Raw genomic sequence first — 13,856 nt, forward strand, 5'->3', positions numbered from 1 at the left:
AGATCATCCATGTAGAATTTTTTTAGTGGAAATCCTGCCAGGAAGAGGGGCAGAAGGGCTGCAGGGCGTGGCCCCAGCGTGCCCGCTGACGAGAGCATGGCACTCAGGTTCAGCGTGCATTGCTGGGTCTGAGCTGCAGCCACGTGGTCATTATGGTACCTGAAGCAGGAGGAGGGAGGGTCCCCAGGGCCCGCAGACCCGGGAGGTGGAGGCACAGGGAGCAGACGCCAGGGCTTCCGGGCCCTGGAAGGGAAGGCTAATTGGCAAAACCTTCGACAGGTGAGGGTTGTGTGGAGGCCTGAGCACCCTGGGCGGTGGGGGAGGACGGTTTCTGCTCTGGCTCTAGATGCACCTCCCCCGAGGCCCCATTAACAGTGAGATTAGAGCCACAGCCAGAGGAGCCAGGACCGGACTGTGCTGTAATCAGGAGCCCAGCCGTGCCCGAGGCCCAGGGCTGGCCTCCCGTCACTCTACAAATAGCCATGAGTGAGTTGTGGCCACCATTACAATGCTTGTTTATTAGAGAGCAACTCCACTCTTACAAGGGAGAGGAGTGAGGGAAGGGAATGAGGCTGCCCATGCAGCAACGCTGTCCACAGACCCAGAAGCCTCGATGGGGCCCCTATCAGGAGGATACTACGTGCTCTTGCTGCTGCCTCTAACATCCTCACAGAACCCATGGGTGTGAATTAAAACGAGTGATCCACTGCATTCCAGAGACTATGAGCTCAAGGACGGGGACCATGTTTTATGCATCTCTGTACCCTTAGCTTAGTTCCTGGCACAGCGGGTTAATATATATATACGTTAAATGGATGGATGGATGAGTAACTAAAAGCCTGGGTTTCACAGTGGCTAACAGCATTGAACTAGAGCCAGAATGCCTAGGTTTGAATCCCAGCTCTGCCACATAATGCTGTGTGACCTTGGGCAACTCATTTAACCTCTCTGTGCCTTAGTTTGTCTCCTGCAGGGTGGGGAGTATAACAACAGTACCTACTGTATAGCGCTGTGGTGAGGACTACGTGATTTAACACACATGGAACAACACCTGGCACTTAGTAAATGCTATGGGAATGGCAGCTCTTACGATTGTTTGTCATCGTTATCAATTCAGACAATTGGTGAATCTTAGCATCTTTGAGGAAATTCACGGTATCTACCCAGAGGTGTTATCAAGATTAAAAGGGCTAACGTTTTCAAGATGAAATAGCAAAGGTGGGCCGGGCGCGGTGGCTCACGCCTGTAATCCTAGCACTCTGGGAGGCCGAGGTGGGCGGATCGCTTGAGCTCAGGAGTTCGAGATCAGCCTGAGCAAGAGCGAGACCCCATCTCTACTAAAAATAGAAAGAAATTATCTGGCCAACTAAAAATATATATAGAAAAAATTAGCCGGGCATGGTGGTGCATGCCTGTAGTCCCAGCTACTCGGGAGGCTGAGGCAGTAGGATCGCTTGAGCCCAGGAGTTTGAGGTTGCTGTGAGCTAGGCTGACGCCACGGCACTCACTCTAGCCCGGGCAACAGAGCGAGACTCTGTCTCAAAAAAAAAAAAAAATAGCAAAGGTGGCACTTCTTAAAGATCCTTCAGAACCAGAGACATTTGGCCAAGGAGGCTGAATGAAGGGGCAGAAGATCGAGCGCTGTTCATTAGAAATGCAAATTGTGGAGCCCCGACCCCAGAGCTACTGGCTCAGAAAGTGTGGGGTGGGCTCGCGTGTCTGCACCTGCACACCCCTCCGGGCGACTGAGCCACTCTCGCTGAGGTTTGAGAAGCACTGGCCTAGCGCGCCACGGAGGACCCTTCCTAGCGGAGGCCTCTATAGAGGATGGCACGGGACAAGTGTCCCCACTCTGGAGTAGGACCCTGGAGTGGACCTGGATGCAGAGAGGCCCCGTGGCGTCCTCCCAGAGCCTGCCGAGCAGCGGTGGTGGCGGTGGCATGGGGAGCCGGAGCTGACACTCCGAATTACACTCTAATCGCTTACCGCTTCCCTAGCGCACAGCGGCAAAGGTTACCGTGCAATTACGTGTCGCTACATACAAATGACAGAGCAGTTACGGTTACTTTACCAATTACAGGGAAATTGCTCCCACTCTGCAGAAAGACTGGCACTCTGAAAAGCTCTATCATCTCCACGGAAAGGGGATCTTAACTGCTGCCAGCATCCCTCCTCCAGCGGCGTCCCCTTGCTCCGGCCAGAGCTGCAAAGCAGACACCCAAGGACCCCCGGGAAGGGCCAGAGGAGGGCAGACCTAGGAGACAGTCGGGGGTCTCCCCTGGAGCCCCTCGGCATCGCCCCCAACCCCAGGCACTGATGACAGACTCTTCAGGAACCAGCTATCACCCTGACACAGGTGCCCATCCGTCTTGAAGGCCGCAGGTGGTGAGGTGGGGTAGGAGCTACCTGACCCTGAAATCACTCCCGACCCCAGCCGGCGCAGCCCCGGGACTGATTCCTGATTCGCACGTCCCCTGCCAAGAGAAGCTGTTTCAGCCTCAGCCCTCGGCTGCCCCACCTCTGCAGACACCCCACGTTGAGTCCTTATTACGGAAAGGTCAGAGCTAAGCCAGAGCTCAGTGGCCCAAATGCAGTGCTAATGAGGCAAAGGCCGGCAGGTCCTGCCCCCGGTGGGCCAATTAGCCAGCTCTGGGACACAGCCTCTTCCACAGCCACAGGCTGCCCTCTTACCCCGGGCAGCCACTGTTTACAAATATCCCAAACTGACCCCAAAGAGGCAGACCCAGCAAGCCAGTGCAGTCGGGCAGGCGCAGCCAACTCCTCCAACCGTGGATGCACCTGCCGGCTGCTCTGGGCCGGAAGCAGCCGTCTCTGAGCCCCAGGATGGAAGACAAGGTCAGATCTGTGGGAAACGCCTGCGGTCCAGCAAGGAGAAGAGTTTTCACCTCCAGGGGCAAACCAGCTCTCCTGCCCTCCTGAATGGAAAACTGTCACCCAGCCTCATGTTCTTCCACAGCTGGGAAGTCACCCTCCCGTCCATGATATGGGATAAGAAGACATCAGAGGTCTGCCCGAGCTCACTCATTGTGGGGTCAACTAGACCTTTAGACTGGCCTTTTTCCATCAAACTTTTGATTCCTTAGGGCCATTGGAACGCCTTGCTTTCAGCAGGGGAAACCGAAGCACTAAATGAAGACAATGCTATTTGCTTTTGCTCACTTATTAATTTGCTTAAGGACATTTAGGAAGGACCAGTTCCTAAGCACCAAGCACTAAGTGAGGCCCTAAGAATATAAAGATGAAAAAGTCTCAGTTTCTGTCCCAATGAATTGCCCCTCTCCTGGTGGGGGGACAGCCCCAGGCCATGACTAGACAAGGCCATGCACACCTGCTTCAGTTATGTACCTGGGGAGTAAGGTGGCCGGGCCACTGACTGTGCGGGGCTGGGGGAGAGCAGGCGCGTCTTTGAGGAAGAGGCAAGGCTTGAGTTCTCTGTCTTATGGAACAGTGTGCCACCCTCTTTCACATGTCATATTTCAGATGAGGGAAATAACTCATCGTCATGAAATCCGACAGCCCCATTTTACAGAAGAGGACATTGAGGCCGGGAGAGTAAAGTGCCTCCCCTAGTTACCCATCAAGTCGCTGGGAAAATAGGTACCAAACCCCAAATTCCCAGTCTGGAGGAAAAATACTGATCTTAAGCAGAAGCTTCCTCTGGGGTTCCTTGAGGGTGACCTCAAAGGGAAACTCTTTCCGGGTCAGAGGGCAGCAGGAGCCTGCTCAAGGAAGAGCCCCCATCTCACTCCTGTCCCCACCGTCCAGCAGGAGCACCCTGCCCTTCTGCCCTTCCCAGAAACCTGCAAGCAACCCACTCTTGCCTCTCAAGGAGGCCCGCGGCTGATCATCCAAGCTGGGCTTCCTCCTTCCCGGGGCCTGTCTGTCCCACAGGAAAGTGAGAGCTAAAGTTTTGAAAAGAAATACAAGTTAGGAGAAAAAGAGGAGGAAAGCCTGTGAGCTGCTTGCTGATGTGGAAAAGCAAAGTCTTTAGATTCTCCGTGCTCAGCAGCCCTAAATTTCTTCCCATTAATTACACTTACACACACACACACACACACACACACATACACACACACAGACACACACACACACCAGGAGCTGACCATAGCAGACCTCCGATGGAAATGGGGAATCGGTGAATTATGCGTGTGGCATTTCTTTGTAACGGGAGATATTGATCAGATAAGCTGTAATAGCTCATGTCTACATACAGACCCCAGTCGTAAAGCTTTGCAGTACAGGGAGATAATGATCACACACTTATTGGGAACCATATCTCAAACATGACTGCGGACCCCTAAGTTGTTCATAAATACACCAGGGTCTGATGTGCAAAATGCACCTAGCCCTTGAGGTGACTGAGTGTGCTCCCCACGATACCTCCTCAGGGCCAGAGGTAGGCAGAGAGGTCCTCAGGGGGGTAGAAACATCTCTGGGAGGCTCTAGTAAGCTTCGGTTTAGCTAATAAGAAAGTCTATTATTCTACAAGATATTTCCATGTGCTTGAGTGATCATTTCTGTAACAAAGAAAGAAATCAAAAAAACCTGACGACTTAATCCGCATGGCTTTACTCTCCTACATAAACTTTCCTTTCTCTTTTATGACTTTTAACCCTCCCCTGAACGTCTGCCATGGCCCACGCTGACCCTAGGAGGCTGAACTCTCTCGAGAGCAGCCGGAGAAGTCCAGTGACAGAAGGTTGGCCCCAGCACCCCAGCTGTGAGCACAGGCGACAGAAATGGGGGGAACGAGGTCCATCCACCTAGTTCCTAATGCATCATCCCAGTGATTCTTTATTGTGTCTTTTTCAATGAGATGGTGGGAAAAATGAACGCACATAGAGAAAGAGAGGGACCACCAACAAGCCACACAGCCACAATAAGCTAGCTGGACAAGCATGTCATTAAAGGGGCTTAGGGAAAAGCATCTCAGGGTTGGAAAAGCTGCCCACTAGTCCCCCCATCCTTGGTTTTGCACTCTGTGGTCTCAGTTTCAAGTCAACCACGGTCTGAAAATAGATGAGTATAGTACAATATGATATTTTGAGAGAGAGAACATTTACATGGCTTTTATTACTGCATATTGTCATAATTGTTCTATTTTATTATTAGTTGTGAACCTCTTACTGTGTCTAATGTATAAACTTCATCATAGGTTCGTATGTATAGGAAAAACCACAGTATATATAGGGTTCGGTACTATTCATGGTCTCAGGCATCCAGTGGGGGTCTTGGAATGTATCCCCTGAGGATAAGGGGGGCTACCATACAGCCCAGGTTCCCAAGAGTGAAGAGCTTTGCTAAAAGCATCTCAGAAATGAGGGGAGTAGACCAAAAAACAAGATAGTCATTGTGCTTTAGGAGGCCTGAGGGGTGGCTTCTGATGCAAATATTCACTGAATTAATGCACTTAACTACCTGTGGAACAATGAAAGCCATTTGCTAAAAGCAATGCTTCTTTTAATACTATTTGGAAGTTTCTGTGTGTGCTTTGGGACCATCTGTGGCTCAATCCCACCAGATATCTAAGTAGCCTTTCCTCATCATGGTAACAGGCTATCCTTCTAGGAAGGAACTAATGTCACTAAGTCGAGCTGTTTCCCAGGAGAGAGGCATTGAACCGACCACACTTTCTGCAGGCCAGGCTGTGGCAATGTACCCCTCCTACAGGGTTGCAGGGCACAGAAGGCAAAGAGCAGCTCCAACTCAGGACCCCAGGGCTGGACTCACAACCATCTCCTCATTAGCCGAGCTGCTGGGAGCTGCATGTTCCCCCCTCTGAGAATGCACAATGACCCAGGGACAGTCCAGATAGGCCAGAGCTATGGACCAGCCCAGCGAGAGAATCAGGGCTCTGCAGAAGGCAACCACACTGGGGGCGAGTCCAGTAGCCAAAACTGGATGGGGGGAGACCCCAGGGAAGCTTCTCAGCATTGTGATGGCACCAACTGAAACCCACTGGGACGCTGCCTCTCTCCTTTGATACCTTAGCTCCAAGGAACCCCAGTGGCCACCTGTCAGGGGCAGGTAAATCCCACGCCGCCAGCCCATCAGTCCCAAGTTCCCACTCTCCTCCCAGAGTCTACGGCAGGCAACCTCGGCCACCACCAGAACTGCAACTGAAGCGAGGAACGCCACAATGATTAAGTTTGTGTGTTTCTGGAGGGCACTGGGAAACGGCAGCCCCGCTCGCCAGGCTGAATTAGAGGGTAGGTCATTCCCTTGTTAGTGGGAATAAATTTTATTGGCCCCACTCTTGTTGCCACGTGTCCTCCTCTCTTGCTCCTCAGGCCCGTGTGTGTTAGGCTGGGTAATGCCGCCTTGCATGCCGGATAAATCAGCCAAACAAATCCCATTATATTTTGGAACACTGACAGAGTCACAGTAATGACACCGGGACCAGGGAACGACAGGCCTTTCTTTTCTCCCGCTGATCACATTTCACGTACGTGGACGGCAGAGGGGCTAGATCCACCAGGGGGAAAAAATGTAAATTGAGAGGCCGAGTGGAGACGAGCTCTCTTCCTGGTCTCTTTTTCCTGCTCTCCACTAACTTGGCGGATGAAAAGAAACAAGCGCAGTGTGCTGATGTGCAGTCATTCCCTTCCGCCTCGCAAAAACCAAGGTACACCTGAAGGTAGCAGCAGGAAGGGTCTGGCTCAAAACATATCCTCTCCTTCAAACGTGTTCACTTAGCATTCACAGCAGGTGCCAGGCAGACAGGAAGGCGAAAGGAACACGGCCCAGGGGCAGAGATATTGAACATCACATCTGGGTTAGGCACAGCCCAAATCTCTCAAAAGTAGGTATTGGTGGATAAAAAAGAAATGTAAGTATGAAATCACAGCAATATTGTTAAGTCCTTTCTGTCACATCTGGTGGTTGTTATAACCGGAGGAGGATTTCCAAGATGGTGCCATGAAAATGTCTGGGTGTCCTGCAAACATAAGGCGCTCTGTGTCTATCATTAGTTGCAGGTCATTAAATAAAAAATGTCCAATTTCAAATCCAAAGTGTGGCTTGTTACATTTCAAACAAGAAGCAGTATAATTAACCAAAGCATGTGCCTAAACTATCGACACAGCTTTGCCATCTTAACAGTAGATTGTTTACGCCAGCAGAGAAGAAGCCTGGAGAGCCAGCAGCGATGAAATCGCAAAAGGTGTTTTCCACAGCTTGTTAAGAATGGAATATTTTTCCTTGCAAGAAGTGATCCACAGCCTGGAAGAAGTGCTAGTCAGTTAATGCAATGTCTGCTGAATACAGTGGATGACAGAGAGTTTCCAAGTCCAGCCTCTGTAGTTTGAGCAGCATTGTTTGTGCAACATGTGGTCCAGTGTTGTCTTGCAAGAGGATTGGCCTGTCTCTGTTGACCAATCTCGGCTGCTTAATCACCAGCATCCTCATCATTTCATCCATTTGGTTGCAGTAGACATCCACTGTAATCGACTGGCCGGGTTTCATGAAGCTGTAGTGGATAATACCAGCACTGCACCACCATTAGTTTTTTTTTGATGAGTATTTGGTTTTGGACTATGTTTCAGCACTTCATCTTTATCCAACCATTGTGCCAAACACTTGGCAATTGTCAAAAAGAATCCATTTTTCATTGCATGTAACAATACGGTGTAGAAATGGTTTGCCTTTATGTCGTGATAGCAAAGAAAGGCAAGGTCCAGATGATTTCTCTTCTGGTCATTTAATTCATGTGCTACCCATCTATCCAGCTTCTTTACTTGCCCTTTTGTTTCAAATGGTCCGATATTGTTGGAATAGTAATGTCAAACCTTGCTGCTAATTCACACATAGGTTGAGATGGATTCGCTTCCACTACAGCTTTCAGTTCATCAATACCCACCGTGGTCTCAGGTCACCCACGTGGCTCATTTTCAAGATTAAAATCACCAGAATGGAACTTCTCAAACCATCAATGTACTGTGCATTCATTATTAGCCACATCCTTCCCAAACACATCGTTAATATTTCAAGCTGTCTGTGCTGCATTGGTTCCACGACGAAATGCATAGTTGAAAATAACATGAATTTTTGACTTACCCATGGTTTCCCAAAAATTGCTCTAAAAAAGATTTGAAAGATAATCACAAGCCAAAATGTGTGTTTGAAAGAGTGAGGATGTATCTTCTTGGTAAAAATAAAACAAGAAGTGTCAAAGTGAAATGTCAGAGATAGCAACTGTCAAACTTAGTACGGAAGGGAATTGGACATTTCATACTTAATAACCTAAATATTAATGTGTGTGTATTTCTCTTCTCTTACGAGCCTCAACACGCTTTATTAAAGGGATACTATTTTATCACCTCCTTGAAGATAAAATGTATACTTCAAAGCAAAAGGGACACTGTTACCCACCAGTGATATCTCACAAGCCTGGACTGGCTGAGACCAGAATCTCCAGACTCGCAGGCCAGTGTCCCAGCCAAGATGCCACCCTGTGAGGGTGACAGGAATTGGAGGAAAGGGCCAGAAATCCAGATGTGGATTGTTGGTACGGCTGATCTATGTGCTGATTGAACTAGAGGCCGGGCTTCGCATTTGGGCGGGCTGTAGCAGCCTGCAGGCGTGTACACATGAGAGAGAAAACTCGCCATAGTAACTCTTGAGTGTAGAGAGTGGAGAGAGAGAGGACAAGTCACAGAAACAGGGGATCCCGCACAGAGAGCGTGAGTGAGCCAGCAAGAGGGAAAAGCGGAGAGAGCAGCGGACAGTTGCCAACGAGGGGGACGGATGTCAGGAACAGATCAAGTGTGTGTGCTCACGTGGGTGTGTTACAGGTGTGCACACCAAGGTGCCGGGGCTCATGAAGTGCAGTTGGTGTCTTAGCACCGCAAGGCCCCACACCCTCATTCCTGGCCCGGGGAGCTCTGTGCTGTGCTCCCTGGCAGCCGTCTGTGCTGGATTCAGTCTGTGTGATTCCTGGGTCCTGCCTCTCTCCCTGCGGACCTGATGGCCTCCAGGGCGGGCATCCGGGGAGAATAGGTCCAGCCCAGGAGGCCAACCCCAAACCCTTTGCTCTCGCAGATCCAGCACATCACCCAAAGCACCACTCGCACTCTCCTGGGAGGGGACTTTCCGTGCAAACCCTGCTGGCTAAAATGAGGGCGGTGGACGGCTCTTCACCTGAGCACCTGGGACAGGAGCCATCTCCAGGAGAGAATGGGAAGACTTGGTCCTAGAAAGACTGGGGCTGTGACAAGGCAGGCACCCAGCGCTAAATAAGAAATCTGGGGCAGGGCCAGCAAGCCATGAGGGACGGGCGCTTGGACTGACGTGCAGGGAGATTTTCCATTCATGCACCTGCGTGGACGTGAGCGTGGCACACGGCGTGCACATGTAGCAGGCTGCAGCGTGAGTGGCAGAGGCAGTGGAGAGATGAGAAAGGAGGGAAAGGCAGGGAAGAGGAGGAGTCCCCAGTCTGAGAGGGACAGGAGCCCAGCACAAAGAGCAAGGCTTGTCTAATGCCACAAACAACAGGATACAACCCCATCTAGTCAGAGCCGCACTTCCTGCTGACAGGGAAAAGAAAACACCCCTGGAAGATCGGCAGAAACCGGGCCCCAGAGCCTGGGATGCTTGCCTGGCCATTCCGGATGCTCCCTTTCGTGGTGTTTCCGGATCTCAGGCGCCAGACAAACCTGAGTGACCGTCCAGGCCAGGCCACGGGGCCAGCCTGAGTCCGAGGGAGTGACCCTGTCTCCTCCCCAGGACTGTCATGCCCAGGAAACCAGAAGGTCAAAGAAACAGCACACATGCCATGAACGAGGTGTGCCTTTACCAGCCGGCGATACACACGGTGGGGCAGGAAATAAGGCTTTGGTTAAAGGAGAAGCTCAGTCCCCTGTGCCTTGGTGGCCCTGTGGGACTGGATGGAGCTGGAGGGTAGACCCTAGGGTCAGAATGGAGCTCGCTGTAGCCACGGTTCTGAGCCAGGGGCTTCTGGAAACACAAGAGGATTTCTCGTCTCGCAGGGTGGGAAGTCCCACTGGCATTTAGTGCTCTAGGGCCCAGGATTGCAAATGCCCTGTGACACTCAGACAGCCCTGGCACCCCAGATGCCAAAACCCTGCAGGAAAAGGCCCAGGCAGAGAGTTTAGGATACAGAGTAGGTTTCAGTCTGCTAATTACATGACCTTCAGTGTGGCACTTGACTTTTCTGCTCCTCCATTCCCTCAACTGCAGAGGACATCTGCCCTTCCATTATCCTGGGACAATGTTGAGAGAAGGATGGGGGGTGACAAAGCCCTTCATAAGCCATCAGGTACCACAGGAGGTCCTACGTGCTATCATCAGACAGCTCGGGGGCCACCACTCTGCTCCCACTACTGGGGCTTGGCGGGTAGGAGGTGGCGATCCTGGTTTCTGCCCCAAGGACCCAAACTTTCTACTGCAAGGTCATTCTGAAGTCAAGGCTTGAGGGGAGATGGAGAAGCTGATTTTGGCCCCCTCTCCTGCCACCTTCTCCATGCAGCCTCGTCAGCCCGCACCTGGGGACGCCTGACTCCGACGCCACGTTTCCCCTGGAGAAGAGCAGGGAGCTGTCATCTTCTCCTGCTCAGCACCTTGGCCTGTGACAGAAGCCACAGGCTGTACTGTCTGTCACGTGTGCTGCAGACAGGGGGCTTCAGGGAGCCTGGGGAGCAGCCTTCAAAGGGGACCAGAGACAGAGACACCCCAGCGCTGAGCGACAAAAACAGAATTCAATAGTCATTCACCCACACGAGCACTTCTTAGCACATCAGCCTTGGGTTGGCCTCTGGTCCCCTGAGTCCCAAGGCAAACTAAAGCCCTGATAGAACTCTCTAGAACCCTCCTTTTGTCCATGTCTTCATGAGCTCCTTAGAGCAGTTTTCAGACAGCAGCCCATTTGTTCTTGGATACCTCTCTCCACCCAGGTTGGAGAAAACCGGGACGTGGTAAAAAATGGCTCAGAAGGAAAGGCGGAGCTGCCCCTGTCCCCACAAACACCAGAAAACACCTGGCTGCTCCCCCAGCCTCTGCACCCAACACCCACCTAGGGACCTGCGTTTGCAACATGCATTTACATTCGCGGCAACACACTGCCAGGAAAAAGCCACTCCCGGCCAGCCAGCCCTTACCTGTGACGTGTGTGCAGCCGCCTTCCTGGGGCCTGCAAGTCAGCAGGCACCAGCCTCACGGCCCAAGACTTCTCTCTCCACCTGCTCATCAGGCTCCGGCCCTCCAAGTGACTCCATGGGTGTCCATGGCACCAGTGGCCAAGCCACACAGGGATTCTCCTCCCCACCCCTCCCCAGCCCCCCGCTGGACATGGCTGCAGGGGACGCTAGATCCCAGGGGGCAAGCGGGGGGCCCGGGGATTACACGGCTGCTGCCTGCCTAGAGCTCAGGAGGCATGAGTGCGGGGCAAGGAGTGTGGGGCTCAGGAAATGGAAGGGGCCAGGAAAGCCTGAAGAGCCCCCGGATGAGCGTTCTAACCTAGACAGTCAGTGCCACGGGGAGAGCAGTCAAGATCGATGCCAGTCACATCCCCGTGTCAAGCTCTTTGAGTCAGAACTACACTAAAACCCACAGGGCGCCCCCATCCTACACAGCACAAGTCCTGGCAGTCAGCGCCTGGGCCTCGCCCTCTGCTCGCTGTTCTCCCGCAGCAGACACCCCACAGGACAGAGGCCATCTGGGACTCCGTCCCCAATTCACAGGCCTTAAGGGGAGTCTGAGACTCAGGGACGAAAGAGAACTCCAGAGTTCATCTGGTCCACCCTCTGCCTCTGGGCAGGAAGGGAAAAGCAAATCAACCCAACAGCCTTGCGAGGGAAAGCTAGGTTTGCCAACGGTGCCGCCGGCAGCGGCCCCAGGGCAGCCCAGGAGCCTGGCCTGGCTGCTGGTGGGGGAAACACATGTGGTCTGAGCCGAGTCCAGATGAATTGCAACAGGAGGGCCAGAGCAAAGGAACGCGGGAGCTGCCAAGACAAAGGAAACTGATACTGTGCGTTAAAAGCCAGCCTGGCCTTTTTGAGACTGGCTGGGGAGACAGCCCCAGCCCTGCGCAGTTTCTGGCCTCCTCCTTTCTACTCTCGGCCCTGAACTTGCCTCTAACTTGAAAGGGCTAATTAAAGCCAAAGAAAAATCAAAAGCTTGTTATCTGGCTCCATTACTCCCAGTCCTGGCATTAGCCTGCTTTGCAAAGCTGTTTTCTCTCTGTTCTCTCCAAGGCCACCACACCGTGTTAGGACCTGCAGCTCTGCAGACTTCCATGATGAACTTGGCTCTTTGTGTTGTGGCCAGGAGCAAGGGCAGGACAGACACCTGCCCACGGGCAGCCAGGCAATCCCTGCTGCCAATTTTGCTCCCAAAAGTGCCACCCAGAAAGACAGGGTTTGGAGCAAGTTTTCTATAGAGAAATGTCAGAGATTGTCAACCCCTCTGAGCTCAAAAGAACTAGTTGTTGTTTAGTAAGCACACGGCATAAACTTTCTATTTTCTAATGTAGGCTGGGGGGCAGGGGTAGTTATTGCATGTGTGCATGTCCTGCAGGCACGGGGGACTCTCCTCAGGTGCTGGCTCTGCCACTCAAGGGTTGTGACCTTGGCCAGTTCATTCCCCTTGCTGGGCCTTAAGGTGCTCGAGTACGAAATGCAGGTATAGACCAGGGGCTCTCTAAGTGCCTTCTCAACACACACACTCTAACGAGTCTCCCCATGGACCCATGTCTGAGTGTGGAACACACATTGGCACACAGCACAGCTGCTGGCCTGTCACTGGCTGCCTTCATTTCGGAGCAGTCCATGGCCCCCCAAGTTCATAACTCTGTCTCATGGACTTTCTTGAGTGGATCAGCTACTGTCCCAAACAAAAGGCTCCAGGAGGCATTCCCTAAGGTTAAGTCACCTGTGAGGAGGGCTCAGTTGGTACCGTTGAATGCCCTCCCTTGTCCGTCTGGCTCTGATTTGTCCATTTGTTGCAGTCTTGCTCAGTCCCTAGCACCTCTCCAATTGCCTTTGTGATATGAGGGGTCTCTTGGCTTTTTAGGGCCTCCAAGAAGAGATGACATGTTTTAGTTTCAGCCCAAGTACCTAGAAAACTTGCCATGAGAGAACAGCCTGAGCCTAAATGTCAGGGCACCAAAGGCAAACTGCTGAGTTCTATCTTCCTCCTCCCTCTCCCTGCCTCCACCCAAATCCCAGGGACTGGAGGAATGGCCCCACCACACGCTGGCTGGAGAGGGTGCCCGTCCTCTCTGAGATCTGTATGGCATACAGTTATACTTTGTGAAGGGAAACTTACGCTTTTTAAATCAATCAAAATACATTTTGATTGCACCAACATTTCAAGAGTCAAGAGTCACATCAGTACAGATGCATACTTCTATCTGATGGGTAAATTTTCCTTTCTTCTGCCCAATTAGGATTACAAGATAGATTTTTCTCAAACTAAGTTCATATTTTTTTTAAAATGGACCATTAAAAAGAAAGGAAAAGGGATTAACCCAGAAGATGCCAACAGCTGAGCCTTCCAAGTCACCTGAAGAATGATTGTGAAAAAAGGTGCCATTTTTTTTTTGCTGTTGTTTTTGTTCATATTTTATTTTTACTTCATTTTTTTATTTCAATACAGGGGTACAAATGTTTTGGTTGCATGGATTGCTTTTGCCCTGCTTGAGTCAAAGTTATTTTAAAAAGGAGCAAAAGTCAAGCCACAAAAAGATGCTTTTCATGATGGTCACAAGCGAGTTAGGTTGGGAGAGACAGGAGCCCTGTCCCCTGTTCCACCTGTGGTCCCCCAGCAAGGCCACAGCCTTACGTCTGCCTACCTTCTGGCCCCACAGGCCATGGGCAGCC

General features: G+C 51.7%; 1 protein-coding gene across 2 annotated transcripts in view; it reads right to left on the reverse strand.

The window, feature by feature from the left end:
• The window catches only part of PLXNA4 (plexin A4), a 346,342-nt gene that overhangs the window by 330,463 nt on the left and 2,023 nt on the right, over positions 1 to 13,856 (reverse strand). The gene's annotated exons all lie outside the window — the stretch shown is intronic.

Source organism: Eulemur rufifrons, chromosome 29, assembly GCF_041146395.1.
Source record: "Eulemur rufifrons isolate Redbay chromosome 29, OSU_ERuf_1, whole genome shotgun sequence".
NCBI classification, from domain to species: domain Eukaryota; kingdom Metazoa; phylum Chordata; class Mammalia; order Primates; family Lemuridae; genus Eulemur; species Eulemur rufifrons.